Source organism: Mytilus galloprovincialis, chromosome 11 (genome assembly GCF_965363235.1).
Source record: "Mytilus galloprovincialis chromosome 11, xbMytGall1.hap1.1, whole genome shotgun sequence".
In the NCBI taxonomy this organism is placed as follows: domain Eukaryota; kingdom Metazoa; phylum Mollusca; class Bivalvia; order Mytilida; family Mytilidae; genus Mytilus; species Mytilus galloprovincialis.
The window spans coordinates 68,177,598-68,204,512 of NC_134848.1; the positions used below are offsets into that span (position 1 = coordinate 68,177,598).

The 26,915-nt window shown below is 32.3% G+C and overlaps 1 long non-coding RNA gene across 1 annotated transcript; it reads right to left on the reverse strand.

Annotated features, from left to right (window-relative positions):
• Positions 1–241: 241 nt before the first annotated feature.
• LOC143052679 (uncharacterized) lies at positions 242–10,850 on the reverse strand. The gene is made up of 2 exons (XR_012971205.1): positions 10,322–10,850; positions 242–1,924 (listed from the first exon to the last, which is right to left on the reverse strand). It is a non-coding gene; the product is annotated as an uncharacterized LOC143052679 (long non-coding RNA).
• Between the last annotated feature and the right edge of the window lie 16,065 nt (positions 10,851–26,915).

Below are 26,915 nucleotides of genomic sequence, written 5' to 3' on the forward strand. Positions count from 1 at the left end.
TCACTGCACAAATTCGAACTATGTCTGCTAGGTCTGTTTTTCTACATTGTATATGAGCTTCATGCAAATCTTATGAGGCAAACTTAAGATGATAGTGCAGAAACGAAAATGGGACGGACGAACGGACGGACGGACGGACGGTCAAGGGTAACACATCATGTCCACGTTGCCTACGACGAAGGCATAATAATTGCTGTAAATGGGTTTTTCTAAATAGTCGGGGGTGGTGTATGAAGTTAAATACAATAAAATAATTTAATAACAATTATATATGCATCATTTAACAATAATATGCAAATAGGCACAAAATATACAAACACAAACATTTTGATTGTCACAATAAAAGAAATAAATTCTACTAAATAAAAATGAACAGTGGCAGGACTTTAAAATTGAATACACAAATACTGAAATTTACCGTTCACTATGAAAATAACGCAACGTCATTGGTTTAACATTCATCGTTTTAACCAATCATAAAGTTTGGATTTACGCTTTTGAACATATTACATGTACCTTGCATGCATTAGATTTTTAAAAATGCAAAAAAGTAGTTCACAACTGAATTTTGATTTCATAGAAAATAACATTATTTGATATATCATTGGGAGTGAAAGAGCTACATGTACGATTATATAAAAGAATTGCTCATATACTTGAACAGAAACTGTCATGAATGGTATTTTTGTGAATGAAAGTTTATCATCGGAAATTTTGCAAATTTTGCGTTTTGTTTTGTACAGATTTTTTTTTAATTGTTTTTATAAAACTATTTACAAATCATTATTCGAGATACCCATTTCTTTCTTTATGGAAAATTGAAGAAAAGAAATGAAATCTCTACAAATAATCTGTCTAGATATGCGAATATTAATACATGCAGAAATTGAAGTTATAATTGCAATTTACTAACTATATGAAAAACAAAAGTGGTTTGATCTTTAGGTAACATTTTTTGGCAACACATTTCTTACGCTTGTCAATTTAATTGGGAGTATGAAGGGATGTACAGTAAAATTCATTTAATGTTTGAAATCACAGTTCTACATTTTAATTTGACTGTTATTGTATTGTGTTGTAGCAGCAAAGACACGATACGGTTGATTTTTATTTCCTGAAAGCAAATTAAAGGAGCAATCATTTCTTCTATGACGATGACAAATGCATGTGAAACGATACGTCTTACCATACACTCTCGTCACAATAGTCACGTGATATCCTACATTAAAGGCATCGGTTGCATATTTTTACCGTCTTGCTTAATTGCATTCGGCAATCCTCGGTAGAATCCGTACGGAATCGGCCGATTTATGACGAATGGCTTAATTGATATAAAATAATGAAGAGCAGGACGATTCTTTGCTGGGCTTTAAATATATTTTCAGGGGTAAAAATCGAAATCGAAAATAAAGGTTTTGTATATTATCATCTGTTTATACTTTAAAGTGTTTGATTTTTTATAATTTATACAGCAGGCGCTTTTATTTAAAATCTATTATTTTTTTGTATATTTAAAAATAAGTCTTTTACATGATGATATTCAGCCATGTTCTGTAGTTAATACATTGTAGTACCCAAAATAACATAACAACTAAAAACAATTTAGCGTCAATTCTGGACTTAAGTGCTAAACTACTAGGAAAAAGGCACCGCTTATATGTAAATCCCTTATGGAAAGTACAAAAGTGTTCCGAACCGCAACATTCATCATTCGAATTACAAATTCCCCAATATGGCGTGCAACATTTATATTTCCGGCCACACTGTAATCCATCTTCACACATATAATCTGCGTAGCATGGTTGGTTGATTTCACTTTTGGAACACCTTTTGTGTGCACCTTCGTGTGCTCGGTCACAAGATTCCGAACAACAATCCTCGTTTTCGTAACATCCCTCATTTGACCATCGACAAGATGCAGTCACTGTAAAAAACAAAGATGCAAGATATTAGTAAATATCATGTAAGAAAAAGACATGATAGCTTGAACATGGTTTATTTCAAAAATGATATTCAAATTATGATTGTATTAAGGAGTTCGAAACATGATTGTCCTTATAGTAATCAGAGATATATAATACAATGTCTCTGTAGTAATCTATTATATATATCTATACATGTATATATATCTTAAAGTTGTCGTCGGCTAGCCTCAATACTTTTGTTGTTGTTGTTGTTGCTGGAAGGGCGGTATTACAAATTTAAAATATCAATTTTATTCTACTGCCATCAAACAATCACAAGATACATGATGTTTTATATGGCAGACGACACTAACTGTTCGCCGTCGACAAAAAAATTTTGAGGCGAAGCTTGAAAAGTAAAGGCGAGCGATTATAATTTTTTTTTTGTAAACATAAAATAGTAGGTTTTGACAATATTAAAACTTGATTTATCACTTGTGCTTTGACATTTCTTTAATTTCTGAAGTATTTGTTCACTGTTCACCAAGAAATAATTAAATCTGGTCTATGTATGTGTAATTGACAATGAGACAATTCTCAATCCAAGTCATAATCAGTTTTGGGGCAACCCCTTAATGTTATAAATATCCCTTTTACATGTTTTATGAGGGATCAATATGAAATATAATATATTTGTTTGTACAAAAGGGCTCATATTTTCTCAAAGAACTATATATCTATCTGGTATTAAATGGTCAAAACATGTCCAAGAATTTTTGTAATATTCCTGGACTTTAACCATGTTAACACATTTACTTTAACAGTTTAATATTATTCAAAATAAGTGGACCCCTCTTTTAGAAAAGGTTGTTTAACATATGACGTAACTTTCCTCTTTTTGAGTACAAAATTCTAAGTTTTCAAAGGTTTTGTATAGAAGAACTATACAAATCCTTGGTATTTCTAATTTTTTTTCTACATCAGTAAAATGACCCCTTGTCTGAGGGAGGGTTGTTCTCAACCTGATAATAACAAACACAGGTCAAAGTACGGCCTTTTACACAGGACTTTGATACAGACCAAACAGCAAGCTAAAAAGGACCCCAAAATTATTAGCGTACACAATTCGAACAGGAAAACCAACGATATAATTTATATATCCGAACCGGAAAATACCAATGAACCACACCAACAAATGATAACTGCTGAACGACAGGCTCCTGAATCAATCAGGACAGGTGCATAAACATGCAGCGGCTATGGATAGTTTCTTTCGCCAGCATACAATATAATTGCTGTTGAAGGCAAATCCTTCAGAAGTTCTTTGTACTTTATTCTAACAACGAACATTTTTTGATAGGGAATATAGGTAAGGGGGAAAGAAACCAATTTTTTGTTCTCTACATGTAGTCCCGCTGTTATAAATTTACATCGGAGCACTCTCACTTTTGATAAATACGTTTCATGCTAAAACAAATATTCTCACAGATATTTACACAGTGTGGTGGGGTGCTTTTATGTTTAAAATCGTTATATACAGGTTAAACTGATTTTAAAAACAAATGTTGATATCTTTTTATAATTTACAAAAAAAAAGGTGCGGAAAATGGACATGATTACATTTCCGGATGCGGGAAACGGGAATATAAAAAAAATAAAAATATTCTGTTTTGAAAAAAATAGGTGCGGGCGGGTCTGTCGAATAAGGAATCAAATTGGTGTGGCCTAAGTCTAAAATATTCCTTAACAATTCAACTAAATATCTTTATCGTAAGATTAGTTTTACACTTAAGATTTTTTGTGAAAGGGCTACAGATTTTATTCCGAATGGAACGCTAAAAACCAAATATTTACAAGCCAGTGGTGTATAAGAACCGTAACACGTCAAGACTTATATGATCAAAACGGACTAAAGTCAAGTTTCCCTGAGGAGGTGGAACCTAAGATTCTAAAGTTAGTAAATTGATCAACTAACGGTTCACGAAAGGTGTGTTATAAAATCATGACAGTTCCGAAGCACTGACTGTACTCATAGGCTATCAGCAACCGTATCGACACAGTACTATAACATAGACATAACAGTTTGTTAACTCTATTCTGGATTTACCTTCTTAAAGACACAAATAATTACAAAAGTGAATTTGTAGTTGATAATAGATACAGTATAGTAAAACATAATATCATCTATCATATACGTTTTCCTGAAGTACGAATTAAGTAAAATATATACACAAGGGTAAAACCAAAATTGCAACCTAATCAGTCGTGAATTAGGAAAAAGACGTTAATGTGTTTAAATCAACATTTATAGACACAGCTAACATACTATAACTTAGATTGTGGCTTAAACACACTTATCATAAAGTAAACTATCATTGAAAAGAAAGTAATGTAGTAAAAGTCATCAACTAGTTGTATCTAACATGGGGAAGTGTATTTCATTATTTCTTTATGAATATCTAAACTCAACTGTCTGTTTGTATTCATTCGGACAGATCGACAGTGGTAACAATTGAACTCATAAGGGAGCACCCATTTAACTTCAATGGTTTTTCGTCGCAGTCAGAAAATTTTATTTAGTTTTCAGTCAACGCTAACAATCAAATTACTTTGATTAAACTTTAACACTATAAGGTATGTGGGAAATATGCTTGCAGAATATTTGATTTTGTCCTCTGCTTGAACAGATTTTTTTTTTATCAATTTGGAAATTAGAATATTTTTTTTAGAAAAAAAGAACATACCACCTTTCCCCCTTTGAAGTTAAATAGTCAAAACCAAACTGACAATGTCATGTCCAAAAACGAACTGACAATGCCATGTCTAAAAACGAACTGACAATGCCATGTCCAAAAACGAACTTACAATGCCATGTCCAAAAACGAACTGACAATGCAATGTCCAAAAAACCCACCTGACAATGCCATGTCCAAAAACGAACTGACAATGCCATGTCCAAAAACGAACTGACAATGCTATGTCCAAAAACGAACTGACAATGCCATGTCAAAAACGAAATGACAATGCCTTGTCCAAAAAACCGAACTGACAATGCCAGGTCAAAAAACAAACTGACAATGCAATGTCCAAAAAACCCAACTGACAATGCCATGTCCAAAAACGAACTGACAATGCAATGTCCAAAAACGAACTGACAATGCCATGTCCAAAAATGAATTGACAATGCCATGTCAAAAACGAACTGACAATGCCATGTCCAAAAATGAACTGACAATGCCATGTCCAAAAACAAATTGACAATGCCATGTCAAAAACGAACTGACAATGCCATGTCCTAAAACGAACTGTCAATGCCATGTCAAAAACGAACTGACAATGCCATGTCCAAAAAAACGAACTGACAATGCCATGTCCAAAAAACGAACTGACAATGCCATGTCCAAAAAAAAACGAACTGACAATGCCATGTCCAAAAACGAATTGACAATGCCATGTCCAAAAAACGAACTGTCAATTCCATTTCCAAAAACGAACTGACAATGTCATGTCCAAAAAAGAACTGACAATGCCATGTCAAAAACGAACTGACAATGCCATGTCCAAAAATGAACTGACAATGCCATGTCCAAAAACGAATTGACAATGTCATGTCAAAAACGAACTGTCAATGCCATGTCCAAAAACGAACTGTCAATGCCATGTCAAAAACGAACTGACAATGCCATGTCAAAAAAAACGAACTGACAATGCCATGTCCAAAACACGAACTGACAATGCCATGTCAAAAACGAACTGACAATGCCATGTCCAAAAATGAACTGACAACGCCATGTCCAAAAAAGAATTGACAATGTCATGTCAAAAACGAATTGACAATGCCATGTCCAAAAACGAACTGTCAATGCCATGTTAAAAACGAACTGACAATGCCATGTCCAAAAAAACGAACTGACAATGCCATGTCCAAAAAACGAACTGACAATGCCATGTCCAAAAAAACGAACTGACAATGCCATGTCCAAAAACGAATTGACAATGCCATGTCCAAAAAACGAACTGTCAATTCCATTTCCAAAAACGAACTGACAATGCCATGTCCAAAAAAGAACTGACAATACCATGTCCAAAAAAACGAATTGACAATGCCATGTCCAAACAAAGACAAACAAACAAAAGACAAACATCAATATACAAAACACCACGTGGTACATCTCATATTCTACGAAAGGGTTAGAACAGTTGCGGACCCAAAGCGGGGGAGTTCCGGGGGTTGGAATCCCCCTTTTTGGACGATCAATGCATTTGAATGGGGGCATAAAGTTGGACCCCCCTTTTACTCTGGGTTGGGAATTCCACCCTTTTTAAAATGGCTGGATCCGCCCCTGTAGAATATTATAATATACCCCTGTCGTGTTACTAGAACTCCTTCAATATACTTTGATAAGTTCCATCAAGTACTGACATCCGACAGTTATCAAACCGGTAGACATTAACAAATACGACCATCGGTCAAGTATATTTTATAACTCAGAAACTTGACCAATTGTTATGTCATTACATGTGCACATAGAACTGTAAGTTTTATAAGCATAGTTTTATTCCAACAATACCGTATACGTTAGGCGTATAAGGATATATGGCTTGATAATCCACCTGAGTCCGACCGAATGGCGTGGGTTTAATCCTGGTAAGTCACCATATATATATATGAACTTCAACCATGTGGTCCAAACTTATACTTTATAGTGAGATAGAAAATGAGTTTATTTTTTATTTACTTTTTCTAAATAACGTACACATGGTGTCTAATTTCAGTACATAATTTAGAAGATGTACAAACTGATGACTGTTTCGGATTCATATCTTTTAAATTGATTTAACAGTGGTGACTGTTTCGGATTCATATCTTTTAATTTGATTAACAGTGGTGTCTGTTTCAGATTCACATCTTAAAATTGATTTATAAGGTTTCTGTGTTTTTAAAAGGTCATCATATTATGCAACCAATCACGTATTCCATAAAACTAAATCTGATGATTTGTAAACCTCATTTCAGGAATAACCTCGTAAAAAACATATCACTTGAAAAATGTTGAACAATTCATGTACCAACTGATGGGAATGTAACAATGGATAGAATGAATGAATGCAAAATCAATTATGTGTATTGATTCAGTCTTGTGACGTTTAAATAACATAAAATTGTACAATAAACTATTTTACAACTTTACAAATCTACTTCAAAACACGAATATTTTTAATTATATTATTTAAATAATATGAAATCTTGAATTTTAAAGTGGTTCAAAATTTGAATTTAGTATGATTTCACAATATAAATATGACACATATATATATTATATAATAATGTATCTTTCAGGGATAACACGCCTAGTAAGCTACATACGGGTCATGCACGCTAGACCACGAAATACGTGTCGTAAACATAAATACGTGTCGGACACACTGAACAAGAAATACGTGTCGTACACACTGAAAAAGAAATACGTGTCGTACACATAAAACCAGAAAAACGTGTCGTACACAAAGAACCAGAAATACATGTCGTACACACAAAACCAGACGTGTCGTACACACAGAACCGGAAATACGTGTCGTAAACAGAAATACGTGTCGGACACACGGAACAAGAAATACGTGTCGTACACACTGAAAAAGAAATACGTGTCGTACACATAAAACCAGAAAAACGTGTCGTACACAAAGAACCAGAAATACATGTCGTACACACAAAACCAGACGTGTCGTACACACATAACCAGAATTACGTGTCGTACACACAGAACCAGAAATACGTGTCGTACACACAGAACTAGACATACGTGTCGTACACACAGAACTAGAAATATGTGTCGTACTTTGTGTACGACACATATTTCTACCAGAAATACGTGTCGTACACAAAGAACCAGAAATACGTGTAGTATACACGGAACCAGAAATACGTGTCGGACACACCGAACCAGAAATTTGTGTCGTCCACACAGAACCAGAAATACGTGTCGTACATACTGAATCAGAAATACGTGTCGAACAAACAGAACCAAAAACACGCGGCGAATACAATGTACCAGAAACACGCAAAGACCACACTGAACCAGAAATACGTTTCGTGCACAGTGGAACAGAAATACTGTCTCATATTTGTACACACAGCACCAGAAATACGTTTTATGCACGTTGAAATCGTTCATATATTTTCCTTGCATAGTTGAGTTAAAGCCTTGCATCACTTAATCTATATAGCGGGAATAAAAATGGAGGTTCAAATTCAACGTTATTTAATTATGCGTGATTTTAAAATTGTCAAATTAGTAACGTTAATGTTACACTGTTAAAGCAACTAATGAAAAATTTATACGTAAAATTGTTTTCTGAATCGAAGCCGAGGTTTAAGTATCATCCCTTGGTGAATTCTGCATTAAAGTGAACATTTTTTTACTTTTGTGCACTAGTCACGAGGAGGTTAAGAGGGTATCTAAAACCCCACTTACTAACATGTCCAAGTGCATTTGCCCTTGGCCTCTTTTCCATTTTAGTGATTTGTTTGTATTATTTATTCCTTCAACTTATTTTTGTGGATAAGAGACGAGGTGGACCTCAGTTGGCAAACTATTTCCATTCTCAATTTAATATGGTGAATTAATAAATTATCAAACTATTTTTGCTGGCACTCTGGAATGGCAGAAAAAAAAATCAAAAAAGAAATAATCAAAAAATCAAAGATATGAAACTTTGAGAGAACTAAAATAATTTATGAATAATAACAATAACAATTGTTTTATGATGTGACATTTTATATAATATATATATTCTATGGTTTTATATTGTCTTCATGTGAATTGAAATTTTAACTTTATCTTCTTTATATGTTTATGTGTTAAGAATCAGAATGTATTGTGTATTGTTGTTATTATGTCCCGTCAGGGGCCGGCCCTTAATTGGAAAATAAAGAACCATTTTGGAGGAGGGTAGATGTAGGGTTAATATCAATGAGACAGCAATTCAACATCAACAAAAAACAACCGACCTCAATCCATATTTGACGGAAGTTCCTATGGATACAATCATTCATATATCATTAACGGAAAGCTTAATACTAAAATTTATGATAAAAGACATGATTTCTCATTTCCTATCTTTAATTATCCAATTGTAGATGGTGACGTTCCCTTGTCACCATCTTACGGAGTTTATATATCTCAACTTGTACGATTCGCTCGTGTATGTAACAATGTTTTAGATTTTAACGAGAGAAATTTATGTATTACTGAAAAATTATTACACCAGGGTTTTCGATATCACAAACTAGTCAAAACATTTACTAAATTTTATCATCGGTATAAGGACATCATTCGTAAATATAGCTCAACATGCAGACTTCTTATACGTTCAGGTATTTCACATCCAATATTTTATGGAAATTTTCTTTATAAAGCACAGAAATGTCAGTATTCACCTCAGAAGCTAACAAAACCTTTAAATAGACTTATTAAGAAGGGATATAGTTACGATACTGTTGTCAGGTCATTGCATATTTTGGCGTTAATATTGATTCACTTATAGAGTCTTTGCATCGGAACTAAACACATTTATTCTTAATAAACCAGTTGTTGGCATGACACGGGTTATGTTCTTCTCATATATGTTATGATGGTATGATACTAAACCGCTCACGGGGAGGATTGTGCCTGATATTCATATGATGAAGACATAATTTTTCAATCAGTTTAATTGAGCTTGCATGTCAGTTAACTGCTAGTAGTCTGATGTTATTTATGTATTATTGTCATTTTGTTTATTTTCTTTGGTTACATCTTCTGACATCAGACTCGGACTTCTCTTGAACTGAATTTTAATGTGAGTATTGTTAAGGGCTTACTTTTCTGCATTGGCTAGAGGTATAGGCATGATAGGGGGAGGGTTGAGATCTCACAAACATGTTTAACCCCGCCGCATTTTTGCGCCTGTCCCAAGTCAGGAGCCTCTGGCCTTTGTTAGTCTTGTATCATTTTAACTTTTAGTTTCTTGTGTACAATTTGGAGTTTAGTATGGTGTTCATTATCACTGAACCAGTATATATTTGTTTAGGGGCCAGCTTAAGGACGCCTCCGGGTGCGAGAATTTTTCGTTGCATTGAAGACCTGTTGGTGACCTTCTGCTGTTGTCTGCTCTATGGTCAGGTTGTTGTCGCTTTGACACATTCCCCATTTCCATTGTCAATTTTATTGTTACTTTTTTCTCGAAAATACGTGAATGGTATAACTTATGTGCGGGGATCACGCACTTTTAGAATTTTGTTCAAATTGCAGACTCGTGTCTTTTAATTTTATGCAAATGTCGAACTCGACGGGAAAAATTAAGATATATAGAAAGTAAAACGCCCCCACTCTTTCAAACTAAATCTTTGCTCTTGAAATATTTAACAGACATACCTTTGTACACAAGTGAATCAAGAAGCAATAAAACTCCAAACCATTTTACAAATCCTATGCACCTCATTTTACTCCATAGACGTTTAATCCATTGACATACTTTCAAGTAGTACTCACGTCCACTTGCAACATTTTCCAGAATTAAATTTAGCTTTTGTAATTCAATATAATATTTATATAATACTCGGCATGCAAGATAATAAATTCAATATTGGATTCTTATTTTCCATAAAAGACAGATCCAATTTAAAATGTAATCTTTAAAAAATTTCCAACGTGATTGAAATGTCAAAAATCGTCATGAAATATTGACTGCATTCACAGACTTTCAGGTTTGATGTTTAAATATAACCGTTTCTCGCTCATTAATTGTCGTCAAACAAATTGATGTCCAATAACCCAATATATATTGTTCTTATATCGTTGAAATATGAACTATTGATAATACCTAACACTTCGCAGTTTTGCCAAGCAATACCTCAAGCAATCGATTGCTCAAAACAATAGCAATAAAGTTCAAAATCTAGGTCTAACCACTATTACGATCACTATAACATGAAAGCAGCACTTTAATACACATTTTCTGTCAATCATAATCAACAAAACGTTTGAAAGTAATAGCGCAGATCAATATAAAACATTGATTGGATTAAGATGAGATAACTATTACGTACAGTATCAGAACCTCACACTTTCAGACGATTAGAGTACAAAGGTCAAGAAACCATTAGGGAAAGTTTTATTCAATAAATAATGTTAAATATATTGTTAAGGGAACAGAATGTATTGCATTTTGTACATAAAGTTTTCACTTAAGAGAATTCTTCGCTCACGCTAACCCTATAATCTTATTTAACGATAACATTTATCATAACAGGAAGGACATTGTGCTATGCAATAGACTCACACAAGAGATTTAGTATTGCATGATTAATGTTCACATTGTCACGTGATGTAAGAAAATATATACTTTGTGAACTATTTGATTGTTTCATGGGAGTACTATATTCTTACTAAATATATTGAACCAAAACATTAATTATTTTCTCACACAAGACCTTTAATATGATTGTTTTAAATATCAGAAAATCTTGACGGTTCTTCACCTCCTTCACAAAGAGTTACTTCCCTTATTTAAATATAGCAAATATGTTTTTTCTTTACAATTCACAGAAAGACACTAAAAAGATATCTGATAGTACTCGGAGTTACAGACAGCTAGTACACAGCCAAAAACAAATAGTCAAAAAAATCATGGATCTTAATTAGACTAAAATATCAATCAGTACACATCTAACATCCAATGGATTTACTGTAAAGACGTCATAAACAGGCAGAGAAAAACATGATAATGGGCAATGCCAATAGTTATCAAAGGTACCAGGATTATATTTTAGTACGTGAGACGCTCGTTTTGTCTACATAAGACTCATCAGTGACGCTCATATTAAAATAGTTATAAAGCCAAACAAGTACAACCTTGACGAGCATTGAGGACCAAAAATCCCAAAAAGTTGTGCCAAATACGGCTAAGGTAATCTATGCCTGGGATAAGATACAGGTATTGACATATTGTAGTGCCATGAATGTGCACATATATATAAAACAAATATTTAGTTTGATTTTAATTTACTGATAATAGAATCAATATTAATACCAATAAAAGCAATATTCAACTATCTAATTACCTTGTTGAATTTGTAACATTTTAGATTTTATTTCAATGATCTATAATCCTACCTTGATCATTGAAATCTAACGGGTTCGGTTAACAATATCTATGTAAAAATTAGTCCTATCAGATACCTTTTTATTGTCTTTCTATTGTGTCGATGTATAAGTACTGGTCAACGTAAACTTTGTGCTTTTGTATTAGATGATTTGTATTTGTATCCATCCGATGAGTTAAGCATTTTTCAATTATGCTGTACTGTTACACAACTGTCTTAGTAATTGCTCTTTTATATAATTTCATCTGTTCTAGTATTTTGTTTTGGAATTACATTTTTTGCCAGTAAAATCTGGTCTGCGACAATACTTGTTGGAACCCGGGCCTTAACAAATTCAGCTCTATTAATACTATTTCTGAAAAAAAACCTCAATATTCGAAAACATAGGGTTTTTATCAAAACAGTACACACAGGAAATATTGTCTTATCATAACACTTCAGAGACTGAAGCCAATTTTTGCATGGCTGTTGACGCATGCTTACAATAGATATTTATCCTCAGATGCACATGGTCTCGCTTCTTATTGGAGTCATGTAATTTCCCCAGTTTGTGTTTTCTATCGTTATTTTTCTCTTCTTAGTCGATTAATGAGAGATTCACGTCGGTAAACTACTGTCGCTTTAATTCATCTAATTATGAAGATCCACGTTTTACCTTGAGGTCTTTCAGTTGATGATACTTATTTACATATACCATTTCATCTCAATGAATACTCTTGTCATGATGGAAAAACCCATGCGATAAAAGGAATTTACTTTGTTTTATAAATATTCATTCTTTCTGAAAAAAGTAAAACAAAACACTGAACTCAGATGAAAATTCAAAACGGAAATTCCGTAATCAAATGGCAAAATCGAATATATGAACATCTGTCATATAGCTGACCTGGCACATGCATGCCCTTTGTAGAAATAGTTTATCAAATCTGGTGTTATATCTAGCTAAACCTCTTACTTGAAAGACAGTCGCATCAAATTGGAGTTTTAAACAATAACACCTGTTTCATATTTCACATGTCGGTTTTAAGTCAAGATTGTCCGAAATTCGTTTGTATGTTTTTTTCAGTTGTAAGAACAATATATCCTCTTTCCGTTATGACAAGCATATCTTACAATAACTATCTGAGATGCCGATAGAGCACAAGTTAAACAAAACTATACACAAAAAAACTAATGATAGACATACTCACTTTCCAAGTTAGTGTTTGAAGAATATCCTTAATGTTCCTGAACAATTAGATATTTTTTTTTATGCAATACCGTGTGTCGGTCACATTTATCTCCATGATATTCCTTTTACAAACAATTTGTTGAAATTTGTTTCAAAATTTTTGTTATTTTATACAATGATTTGAAATGTTTTAAGTTGTAATTTATAGTATACCCGTCAAGTTTACAAATTGTCTGATAATCATATCATTTTAGAAAATGTCTAAAATTATAAAATGTATGTAACATATATATATACATGTATCATTGATTTTCTTTTATAAAAAAAAAAAAGCATAACATCAAACTAAATTCTGGTTCTGTCTGTGTAGATGAAGTAACTATCACTATCTAGTTTTTGAGAATACTTTGATCGACAAAATTATTTACTTGCATAGTGGTATTAACCATATGCGGATTCTTAAAAATTATAAAGAACTTCTGGATAATTTTAAATCTCGGTCTTTTTCTGATATTAGTTCAAACAAAACTTTTAAATGTTTAACGCTGTATGCCACCATTCCCCATGTGAAATTATATTTTATTAGCAAATACTTTGAACGACAAAATTATTTATATTTCTTCCTGTGTGACGTTTACATTTTCTGATGTCAAACACCTGAAGCAATGAATGTGGTTGTTAAATTTGATAGATGTGTTTTGTGCTTCTTTGTTAAATATTTGTTTGTTTTGAGGTTGTGACACAGTAATGACTGACGTACCCATGTTTTTTTACAATTTTACCTATAAAGTCTATTTTTTTCACGCATCGTTGTAAATATAATGGAATTTGACGCGACTGTCATTCATGTGAGAGGTTTAGCGCTTAAAAATCTGGTTCAGTCCATCATTTTTATATTTGAAAATGCCCGTACTAAGTCAGGAATAGGACATTTATTGTTCATTCGTTTGAAGTGTTTGATAACTTGATTTTGCCATTTGTTTAGGTACTTTCCGTTTTGAATTTTCCTCGGAGTTCAGTATTTTTCTTATTTTACTTTTCACATCAGCAGCCAATACAAGTATGAGGCCGTTTGATTGAAAGTATCTCAGTATATGCCCTAAGATATATCTGATGAAATTATTTAGAATAGTCTTAGGACGTGTCTGAGACATGTCTTTTGATATAACCAAAGCTGTCTCAGGACAGTCCTTAAGCTTACTACAGTAGTCCTATGACCATCATATTACATTTATTTGATAAATAAAGCTATGTAGAGAAATAATTGACATATATGTCATTGAATTTCGGTAAATGTGTAAAGGAAGATTGCATCTTTTATGAAAAAAGAATTAACGCAAAATAAAATTTGTTTAAGTGATTCTAATAGATACGTTATATTGGCTATACATATTTTTCATTCATTTCATGAAACATAAAAACTAAATTGTCACAACAATTTGTTAAATGCAGTATTCGGGCTGCAATTTAATCTATATCAACTAGAGTTTTGTCCTTTTGTCATTAGGTCCTTAGGTCCACTCGATGTCATTACATGAATTGTATCAGACTCTGAGTCCGAAATTTAAATATTTTAAACATTTCAATTGTAACTGCACAATTTGGTTAGGTGCAAAAAATGTTGCTAATGATGATAGAATTTTCAAGCTTCCAAAAGTGCAGTACGAATTATTCTGAATGAGTGCAATAGTATGACATTGTCAAAAATACTTTTTTGAGAGCTACGATTGAAGCCTTTTCATATGGATTTGTTTGATGAAAAGTAATTTTAGTTCTTAATGTACTTCATCTGCACTTCATCAAATGAATCCGGAATATCTCAATGTATTAACATATATATGAATCATGTAAGTTCTAGAACACCCAGACAATATAAGTTCTTGTACATTGTGATATGCTTATTATTTCTAAATTGAAACGGACAGGCGCCTGTAATTCAGTGGTTGTCGTTTGTTTATGTGTTACATTTTTGTTTTTCGTTCATTTTTTATATAAATAAGGCCGTTAGTTTTCTCGTTTGAATTGTTTTACATGGTCATTTAGGGGCCGTTTATAGCTGACTATGTGTTATGGGTTTTGCTCATTGTTGAAGGCCGTACGGTGACCTATAGTTGTTTTTTTTTTTGTTTCATTTTGTTCTCTTGTGGACGGTTGTCTCATTGACAATCATACTACATCTTCTTTTTTTATATTTGTTGATATCTGGAATTATTTTTTTTGATCAAAGTTTTAAATAATGCAACGCAACAAAATCGTTTACATAAATATAGATATGTGTTTAATTAGTTTAATTCTGATAAGAGTATACAAGTTTAATATTGTATTAGTATTTTTGTATTAACTTCCTATCATATTATTTGTTTTTATTTCGATTTAGGCCATCATAATTTTTAGGACTTTCTGACTTTAGGACAATATCTATGAAATATCTTATTTTTAGAGACATTCGTTACCCTGACTAAGGACTTAGACGTGTCTTAAGATCATCCTATTACACGTCCTAGTCAAAGGACAGCTTCGTTGACTCGGACCCTGGATTGCAAAGTCTTTGGACTCCATTTTTATATAAACTTCAGTTTGAATACCTTTGTTTTGAACAATTTAGTTTGCTCCTTTGTAAAAGTACATAGTAAATCAAATTATTTCTCTTCTCTTATAATGTATATAAACTCAAAACTCAAAATCAACTAAACAAGCAAATATTCATTATAAGAACAGTTAGAGTAAATATTATTTTATGCGACTTATGAAAAAGTGTAAAAGGAACATTTGAAATTTAATTGAATCAAAATTGTATACGAAGACATGCAATGAATACAGATTTTATGTAGAAAGTGTACTTATTAAAATTCTATTTTTATCCTATATCCTGTGCATTAGTAACATCCTGAATTTATGAGAACTATATGACGTTAGAGATGACTGAACTATGTTTGGTGGGTAGCTACAAAGAAATAGTTAAGTACGTAATCTTATGTTATAAATTTACTCTGACCCTCTCAGTTGCAAATTTCAACATGAACATAATGTCGAACATAGGATGTATCTTAATTTTCTTCTGTGTTGGACATTTTGCGTTTTCTGAAAGCATCAATCATAAACTCAAAGTAACTAAAATGGAACACTGGATTAAAATTGTTCAATTTTCGGGAAATATTGGATTAACAGTTGTTCGTTCTTTAGTTGAATGCATGGCTTTGTGTAACCAGAACAAACAGTGTCTCTCATTTTTCTACAACCAGAAGTTACGTAGATGTGTCCAACATAGAAAATATTTCTTTTCAACGTATAAGGCACCCGAAATTTTTCAGCAAGGATGGAAATATTATACAGCAAAATTGGATGGTGTGAAATTAAGCTGTTGCTTTTATCTTTGTATTAATACTAAGATTTCAATTTTTAATTGTTAGTTCTTCTGTTCTATCAGTTTATATTTTGAACTAGTTATCTTTGCAGGATAATATCATTCCGTCATTTTTCGTCTATACAAGTTTAAAACGTTGACACCTTTAGGAAATTGTGTGTTCTGCAACAATGGGAAAATACCAACAAAGTATGAAAGAGTATATTTAGGTTTTAACAATGATATTTATTAATTAAAAAAGTTAATCGGAAAATCCATAGTACAGTGGCATTTGTACCGTTGTATTTTATCTGACCTTAATATATATAAAGTTTAAACAAATATTTTCTGCTATACAATCAACTGCAAACTAACTCTTTACATCAGTCATCCGTTATTATTTCGATATCAGTCATGGTTTACAAGCTTTACTTAACTCAAAAATCTGCGTTGGAAAATATAATTTTGCTTTTAAGTATAGTTATAAAAAGAAGCTATGATATGAATGCCAATGTGACAACCCTTCACAAGAGACCTAGTGACACAAAAATTAACAACTATAGGTCACCATGCGGTCTTCAACAATCAGCAGAGCCCATACCAGATATTGAGATAATTAAGACCCCGAAATGACTAATGTAAAACAATTCCAACTAGAAAAAAATCTACATGATTTTCACTCAATGTATCAATCCTCAACTTATGAAATCCCTCTAGTAGAGCTCGGATTATATTGGTGTCTTATGTTAACGCAGGTAGGAAGATGAAAGAAATAAAGCCATAACTATTTTCTATTCATTGTTTAGAAAAATTGTCTAGCCGTGAAAATTGTTTGCTTGACGCTCTGGTAAATTATAACTAGCGTTTGACTTATTCATAGGTACAAACAAATGCTCTAATCGTTCCACCCTCTGCAGGGAATAGGATTACTGTTATAGGATTTCCCGTGGAAACAAGATTTTGGCGGCGCAAAGGCTAACTGGAACTCAGTTGGCGGCCAACTTTCTGCAATCAACAGTCCTGAGAAACAAGATTTTCTGGAATATATTATGGGTATGGTAGATCATGCATGTTGTAGTTTCATTGTTTGTAACGGATAAATATACGACATGGAAAGGACAACGACATCCAATATCAACCTTAAATTCTAATTTATAAATACTGTTTTCAAAATTAACTATATGTGTTTACCTCTTTTTCTTCTCCTCGAAACACAGATACACGTGGACTGTGTGCTGCCAATTTGTTTCAGTAATTGTCCTCAAAGTTGTCACTACCTTTACTTTCAATATTAAGCAAATGGTTTTGTTAGTTGCTCCATTTTTAAAAGACACTTTAAAACCCACTGATATTCTAATCAATCTTCTAGTTTAAAAGAAATTGGTATTAGTCGAACGTTAAATTAAGTTACCTGTGATAAGTAATTTTGATTCTTTAGTGTAAATAACAATTTTCGTACTCTGGAAAAATATATAATTTCAAAAACGGAATTTATTTTTAGTTGGTCGTCCGTATGATCCTGTTTATATTGATGGTGAAAAACAACCTGATGATACGTGGCGACAGGAAGATGGATTCCTGTTAACATACTCCAACTGGTACCCAAACGAACCAAATGGGAATGGAAACTGTATTCAACTATGCACTGGCGACAAGTGGTGTGATGTTCGCGTTGGATTGATTCAAGATGTGACATATAGCTGGGAAGAGTAGCTTTTTGTTTTCAAAATGAGACTTTTTAGTGTAATAGTCAACAACACCAACATGTTGGTAAAAGTCGTCATTTTAGAGTACTAAAAACTATAAGGAATTAACTAAAATACCTTGTCTTGTTGAACATTTTTACTTTTTTTAAGTTTCTATCTATCTATTTTAATTTAAAGATAATCATATGTGACCACGCAGTATAGTAAAACTCGTCATTAAGGACAAAGACTACAGCAGGCAAAAACAAAGACTTTGGCTATGCTTACTCATTTGTAGCATCTGTCTCGATGTTCATGTTTGCTATATTAATTTTTATCTGTCTTTTTCATCTGTCTAATATATATTTCAAGATAATATGCAAATTTGATTCCAATTATTAAAAATCCCAATTAAAGGACAATAACATCCATTTGGAGTGGACTGACGATTTCAGTCATTTGACCTTTTTGTAGATCTTCATCACTTTTGTTTTCAAATTTTCCGTCTACCTTTTATAACTTTCAAAATAAACATGATAACAGGGAAAAACTAATTGTCAAAACGTTGTTATAGGCAATAACTTCTTCTATATAGTTGTCGTGTGTCAGTTTAGATTTCAAAATACAGTCAGTAGTTCTCATCATTCGTAACAATTCTAGAATTGCTAATAACTTCAAAACACGTCTAGTCTTAAACATATTAGGCTAGGTCTCAAAACCAGCAAGTTCTCATAGGTAAAATATTTGTTTCTTTTACCATTTCGTAGTTGTTATTGTGCACACAAAGTTTATAGTCGTGAGCAGACAGTAAATTATATAAATTTGATTGATAAAATTAAGCCGTAGTATTGCTCTTTTACAAAATTAGCAAAAATGCCAGGTTCATATAAAAATTAAAAGTCGACGGTTTTACATCTTCTTTCATAATAGTTGATCCCCTTATTAAAATGACGATCATATTTTTTCTTCAAAATTTTGGGTTAAATTATACAAGCCTTATCCCCTATTTTATTTGTCATCTGACCAGTTAACTGCTGTTAATCTAGCTTTCTTGTGCAAACAAAGACGCGATTTCGATGCCAGGAGTACTCATCAAGAATACTTACAGAGAAACATAATTAATATTTTGAATGTATTAAGATCATGTGTTCTTCATATAAAAAGTATTTATGTGTCTGTCCCAAGTCAGGATCCGGTAATGAAGGGGTTGTCTGTTTTTGCTGTTTATCGTATGTGTTTTTCATTTTTTGTGTTACATATAAAAAAGAAGATGTGGTATGATTACCAATGAAACAACTCTCCACAAGAGACCAAATGACACAGAATTTTAAACAACTATAGACCACCATACGGCCTTCAACAATGAAAAAAGCCCATACGAACTAGTTTGTTATAAAAGGCCCCGAAAGGACAAATGTAAAACCATGCAAAAGAGAAAATTAACGGCCTAATTTATGTACCAAAAAAAACGAACTAAAAACAAATATGTAACACATAAACATTGGACAAACCACTGAATTACAGGTTCCTGGCTTGGGATCGGCACACACACTTATATACAGAATGTGGTGGGGTTAAACTTGTTAGCGGGATCCCAACCCTCCCCACCCTGGGACAGTGGTGTACTAATACAACATAAGGAAGGAACTATAAAAATCAGTTGAAAAAGGCTTAACTCATCAGATGGATACAAATATAAATACATCTAACAAAAACACAGAGTGGATATGGTCGGGTACTTGTATATCCCAACAAAAAAAGACAACAAGTGCTGATCTGAGAGTACTCACAGTTACTGACATTTGGTTCAAAGCCACTAACAACTAATAAAAAAAGCATGCATCTATGGCTAAACTATCAATCAGTACACATTTAACATCCAACGGATTTAGTGTAAAGACGTCATAAACATGTTTTTCGTTCACCGTTTTGTACATAAACAAGTCCGTAAGTTTTATCGTTAAAATTATTTTACATTGTCATTTCGGTACCTGTATCTTGGCATTGCACAAGTGCATGTTTTTCTCTGACTTCACACTAAATCCATTGGATGTTGAATGTGTACTGATTGATAGTTTAGCCCCAGTTTTTGGTGGGATTCGTGTTGCTTGTTCTTTAGTTTTCTATGTTTTGTCTTTTGTACTATTATTAGTCTATTTGTATTTTATTTTTACCCATGGCGTTGTCAGTTTATTTTCAATCTATGAGTTTGACTGTCTGTCTGGTATCTTTCGTCCCTCTTTTATGACCGTTTGTTTGATTTATTTAAAATAAATTCCTTTGGGTAAATTTCTGCAGTATATTTGGAAAATATTTGATTTTTTAACCAAATAAATAACATCAATATAATGTTAAGTGTTGTTGAAATTATCAATGAAATGCAATTTAGACGGGTCTTTACTGAGTTTGGTCATAATCTGTGATTCATAACAGTACAAAACAAGTCTGCTATTACATAGTTAGTTCTGTTGTCACAAATGTACACTAACGTCCAGGTTAGGGGAGGGGTTAGGGACAAAAATACTAGTTTTACCCTGCTATTTTCTGTATGTGCCTGTCCAAAGTAAGAAGCCTATCATTCAGTAGTTGTCGTGTGTCGATCGCTATGTAACGTTTTTGTCGTTTATTATTTTGTACATAAACTCGGCCATTAGTTTCCTCGTTTTAATTGTTTTTTGTTGTCATTTCGGTACCTTTCATAGCTAATTTTGTGGTATGAGCTGGGGATGGTATTTGTTTCCTTATTGTTAATTTACCTATTTCATGTACCGTGATGTTCCTTTTGTAACATCTTACGGTGTTTACATATCACAACTTGTTCGCTACGTGTATGTCTGTTGTACATGGTACGTTTAAGATGTCAATGAATGTTATATATGTATCACGGGTAAATCATCAGGTCAAGGATTTCGTTGCCACACATTACTTAAATCCTTTACATTATGAATTTAGATAATCGGTTTTTATGTTTGGTGGTTTCAGTCTAACGAGTTAAACCTTTTGCAATTGATTTTTAGCCTTTGTTCTTATGTTTAACTGTTACCCCACTTTCCAGTGTTAGGGGATGGTTAGCACCTTTAAACGAGTTACAAAAAAAAAAACAGGTCAGTAACCTGTAATTAAGTAGTTGTCGTTTGTGCCTTCGTTCATTATTTTGTACAAATAAAAGGCCGTTAGTTTTGTTGAAGGTCATAGATGACGGTCTTACGGTGACCTTTGCTTGTTAATATCTGTGTTATGATATCTTCAGAAGAGTTGTCTAATTAGCTATCATACTACATCTTATTTTTCATGTGTTTACATTTGATTGACACAAGCAACAATATAAATATCATGTCAGTTCCAGTGATTTCCCAGAATACTGGGGATTCATTTATTTTCATGGGTACCAATTTTCCTGGATTGCAGAAAACTTGCCTATTCGTGGATATGTAATTTCGTGGTTATTCCAAAGTCTGTATAAAACCTTATAGACAATTTGTAGTTCGTTGAATATTTAAATTCGTTAACCTGTACCCACGAAAACCACGAAAATTCGCATCCAACGAATAATGATGAATCCACAGTATATACATCACACGTATTTTCGTTCCTTAATCTGTAAGAGTATATGAATAACATATAAAGATGTTGGAATACGTGGATGTTAGGATTCATTTTAATTTTACCTTAGTTCATCAAATTGGGAAGATCCACATAGTACCATGTCGCAAAATACGCGAAGTACAAACATTACGTTATGGTAACGTTGTTACCATACCGCTTTACTCTATGACGTTATATTATATGCATTAGCTATCACAACGATTAAACGTATAGAAAAACACAACGCATGATTTATTAAGATTCTTCAACATACCATGAGGTTTTAAAGGTGAAATTACATATTAACTTATACCATTGCACCACGAGGAGAACTCATGCGATAACAAGGAATCCCTTTGGCTGAGCAGAATGTAAGACTTCTCATTTGTTTCTGTATGGAGACTTTGATATAATAGCACTGTTTTGCGCTGCTTCATATAACCCTCTTTTGTTTTGAATCTAGATTATCCTGAATTTAGTGTCTTAATTTTGTTTAATGTTAGAAAACTTGTTATTCTACAATCATGCCAATACGATTATAAAATAAATATCTGAGATGCATTGATAGTTGATACTAAACTAAACTATACACGATTTTGTATAGACATACAGTTGTTATTTAAAGAAACATTTGTTTCTGAAGCATTATTTGTGATCATATTTGCCTATTCCACAAACATCTTGAAACTTTACAGTCAATTTGTTGAAGTTTGTTTCAAAATTTCTGTCAATTTACAAAATTACGTGATATTGTTAGTAATTTTATATAATGTTTTTAAAAGTTAATCATTTGATGAATTGTCTGATAATTCAATCATTTACAAAATGCCTTAATGTAGAAAATGCCTGTAACATTAACATATATAGTTTTGCATTCAAACATTACAAAATTAAACTTTATTCTGGCTCTGTCTGATTACAGTAACTCTCACATCAAAAGACAATAGAGGTCTGGATTTCAAAGTTATTTGGACTGCAATGTTTATATGAACTAATTGTTGGATACATTTGTAGTGAATTACCTAAATGTGTCCCTTTCACATAGCACATTCACAATTATTTGTCTTCTGGGCCTTTCCTGTTTTGTCTATGAACTAAACAACACTTTAAACCCATTAAACAAGCAAATATCTATTTTTCTAAAAGAACAGTTAGCGTAAATATTTTTTATTGCTCCTCGAAAAGTGACAAATTAAAATATAATGATTTTCAAATTATATACCAAAACGTGAAATGCATACATTTTTTTTGTATAAGTGCACTTATAATTAATTATTTTTATCCTTTATCCAATGCATTTGTGAAATCCTTGATCTATATTAGAACTGAAATACAATTGGTTGGTTTTAAAATAAAATGACAACTTGAAGGTACTTAATTGAATGTTGATAGATTAACTATGGTCAATTTTTTTGTAAAATTTAACATGAACATACTGCCAAGCACAGGATTTGATTTCTTTTACTTCTGTCTTGGACATTTTACGTATTCTGAAACCACCAATCCAAAACTCAAAGTTTTTCAAAAGAAATACTGGATCAATTATGTACAATTTTCGGGAAACATTGGATTAACAATTACTCGTTCTATAGGTGAATGCATGGCTCTTTGTAACCATAACAAGCAATGTCTGTCAGTTTTCTACAACCAGGAATTGCGTAAATGTGTTCTACATAGAAAACATTTTATTCTGGATTTGCAACACCCGAAACTTTTCAGCAAGGATGGAAATATTATTCAACACAAGATGGTACTACAATTTTAAGCTGTTGTTTTATCTTAATACTTTTAGTATTTTTTAAAGATATTACGGACGCGTATAAGGGATGTAAAAATAAAATGGACATTGAAATTATTTTCAAAGTCGAAATTGTGACATTTCACAGCTTAAAATATCGACTGTAACTCGAAATTTAAAATTTTTAAAACTCGAAAATTTAACTTTTTAAAACTCGAAATTTTATCTTTTTAAATCTCGAAATTTTGAAGACTTAAATATGAAATTTTGACTTTCTAACATGTTGAAACTTTTAAATGGTTCTCCGCCTGTTGGTATGGATAAGAATTTAACATTGAAGCGTTTTATTTGAATGTTGAGAGAGAAGAAAAAGGTTGTGTTTCCATATTCCATGTTTTAGCTTCCAATACACTGGCATAGGATTGTCAGATCTGTGGACGTTTAGCACCTTTTGTTAAAGTGTTGATTTTAAGGATCTGTTTGGTTTCCCAAAGCAAGTCACTGACGTTGCCGTGTATAAATAATGGTAAAGCATGCCAAAATGTGTTGATGACGTTTAATGATTTGCATACATGTTCCCTCCTTCTAAAATTGTAATAACTGTAATACATCCAGGTTTAGAGCATTAGAAAAAGTCGAAATTTCTAGATTTTCAAAGTCAAAATATTAGCTTAAAATAAAGTAGAAATTTCGAGATAAAAAATAAAATTTTAAGTTTAAAAAAAGAGACATTTTGAGTTTTTGTAAATGAAATTTTTGGATTAAAAAGTAAAACTTTAAGTTAAACTCAATATTAGAGGACTTAAAAGTTGAAATAAGTTAAAAGCCGAAATGTCGAGTTTAAAAAAAGTAAAAAAAAACCATCCACCCCTTATGATATCAGTCATGCCATCACATGCTTTCAAAAAGATACAAAAAAATCTGTACGTAGTCATGCCACGTGGAAAAGAGTACAATCGCAACAATATCGAGCTCCGAGTAAAATACAAAACGGAAAGTCCCTAAAGTTATGGCATAAACAACTGTCCTATTCCAGACTTGGTACAGACATTTTCTTACGTAGAAAAAGGTAAATTAACCCTGGTTTTATAGCTAGACAAACCTCTCTCAGTATGAAAGTTGCATATAATTGCATTATATTGACAACGAAGTGTGAACAAAACAAATAGACATAATAGGTAAAAATGTCAATAATAGGGGTACAGCAATCTAAATTGTGTTATATTCCTAATCACTATAAAACAAACAAATATGTAACAAGGAAACACAAAAAAACGCAAATAGACAAATCACATTAGCAAAAACATGATTCTGCTTTCAAGTACAACTATAAAGTGATTATTTTGTATAGGTACAAAGACATGCTCATATGGTTTCACCCACTGCAGGAACTTGGAATTTTGTTTTCAAGTTAGAAATGGATATGCCAGTATTGTTGGCGCAAAGGCAACATGTAAGTCAGTTGGAAGCCAACTTTCTGCAATCAACAGCCCTTTGAAACAAGATTTTCTGCAACATATTATGGGTATGGAAGATGGTTCATGTTGTATTTGCATTGTTTATAAATATACGGCACGACAAGGAAAACGATATCCGATATTAAACTCAATTCCGGAATGTCTTAAATACATTGTAAATTCGTAGCGATTGACTATAGTAAATCCAAAATTCAAGTGGGCATTTATTTAAGCTAGAAAAATTATTGCGATTTCAGGAAAAGCTGCATGCAGTTATATGTATGATCCAAATACTCATATGGTCCGGAACATATACTTGAGATATTTTCCTCAAATTATCAATATTTTTTTTTTATAAATCTCCCATGCGGAATAGAGACTAAAAACCACGGCTCTTTTCATAAATATTGACATTCATCAACCTTCTAGTTTTAACAAAAACCTACTTACCAGTAAACATTTAATAAAGGTATGTTACCTATTATAAGTTATTTTCATTTTTTTGTGTAAATAATCATACTTCTTTCTACTCTGAAAAATTAAATCATATAAAAAATGGGAATTGATATTTAGGTGGTCGTCCTTATGGTCCAGTCTTGATTGATGGAGAAAAACAACAACATAATGAGTGGCGATAAGAAGATCCCTGTTAACATACTTCAACTGGTATCCTAACGAACCAAATGGGGATGGAAACTGTATTCAACTATGCACTGGCGACAAGTTGTGTGATGTTCGGTGTGATTTGATTCAGCGTGTGATGTATTGCGGTGAAGCGTGATTTATCTCTTTTGAAATTGTTTCTGTGACTCTCATTAGAATTGTGTTAGTTGTCAAAAACGACTAAAAGTTGGTAAAACTCGCTATTTTAGAGCAATAAGAACTGGATGGAATTAACAGAAAGATTTCGGCAATATCGACTTTTTGTATATGTTGTCTTGCTGATGCTTTTTGCTATTTTTACAGTTTCTATCTATCTATAATAATTGTTTTAAGATACTCATAGGTGACCACAAACAATATGGTAAAAATCGTCATTAAAGTACAAAGACTATAATAGGTAAAAAAGAAAGATTTCAGATATTATGATTTATTTGTAGATTTTGTCTTGCTGATCACTTTTGCTATATAAGTTTTTATCTGTCTAATATATATTTCAAGATGATATGCAAAATGTATTCAAATTGATAACAATCGTAATTAAAAGACAATAACATCCATTTGGAGTGGACTGACGATTTCAGTCATTTGACTTATTTGAAGATCTTGATCAGTTTTATATATAATTTTCCGTTTACCTTTTATAACTCTCAAGATAAACATAATAGCAGGGGGAAAATAATTGTCAATTGGTTGTTCTAGCCAACAACCTATTCTATATAGTTGTCGTCTGTCAGTTTAGATGTCAATAAACAATCAGAAGTTTTCATCATTCGTAACTTTTTGTCTATGTCTGTACTGTCTGTCACAAAGTCGCTTGCAATAACAGTAAGCTAACCAGTTGAGTTTGAATGCTTTATTCCTCAAACTTTATGGTAAAAAGCTACAAAATATAAAAAGAACCTCATAAGTAAACATAAAAGACTCGTTTTCATTTATAAAACACACAATCAAGCAAATGTCTATATTTTGTTAACTGTTAGTGTTAAATTGGCGTTCCATATATCGTTTTTTCTACAGGGTTCTACTGTGTCACAATATTTCACAAAAAATCGGGTAAGTAGTTCAGGTATTAAGTATAATAAATCAATGTGTACGACTGTTTATAAGGTAAGTATGCTCCGGTAATAGTTTGTGGTTTTTGTAGGTTCAAAGTAGGTCGGCTGCTGAACGGTAGCATTTCGGTTTCCTTGTCCATAGGAAGCATATCTATAACGATTATGCA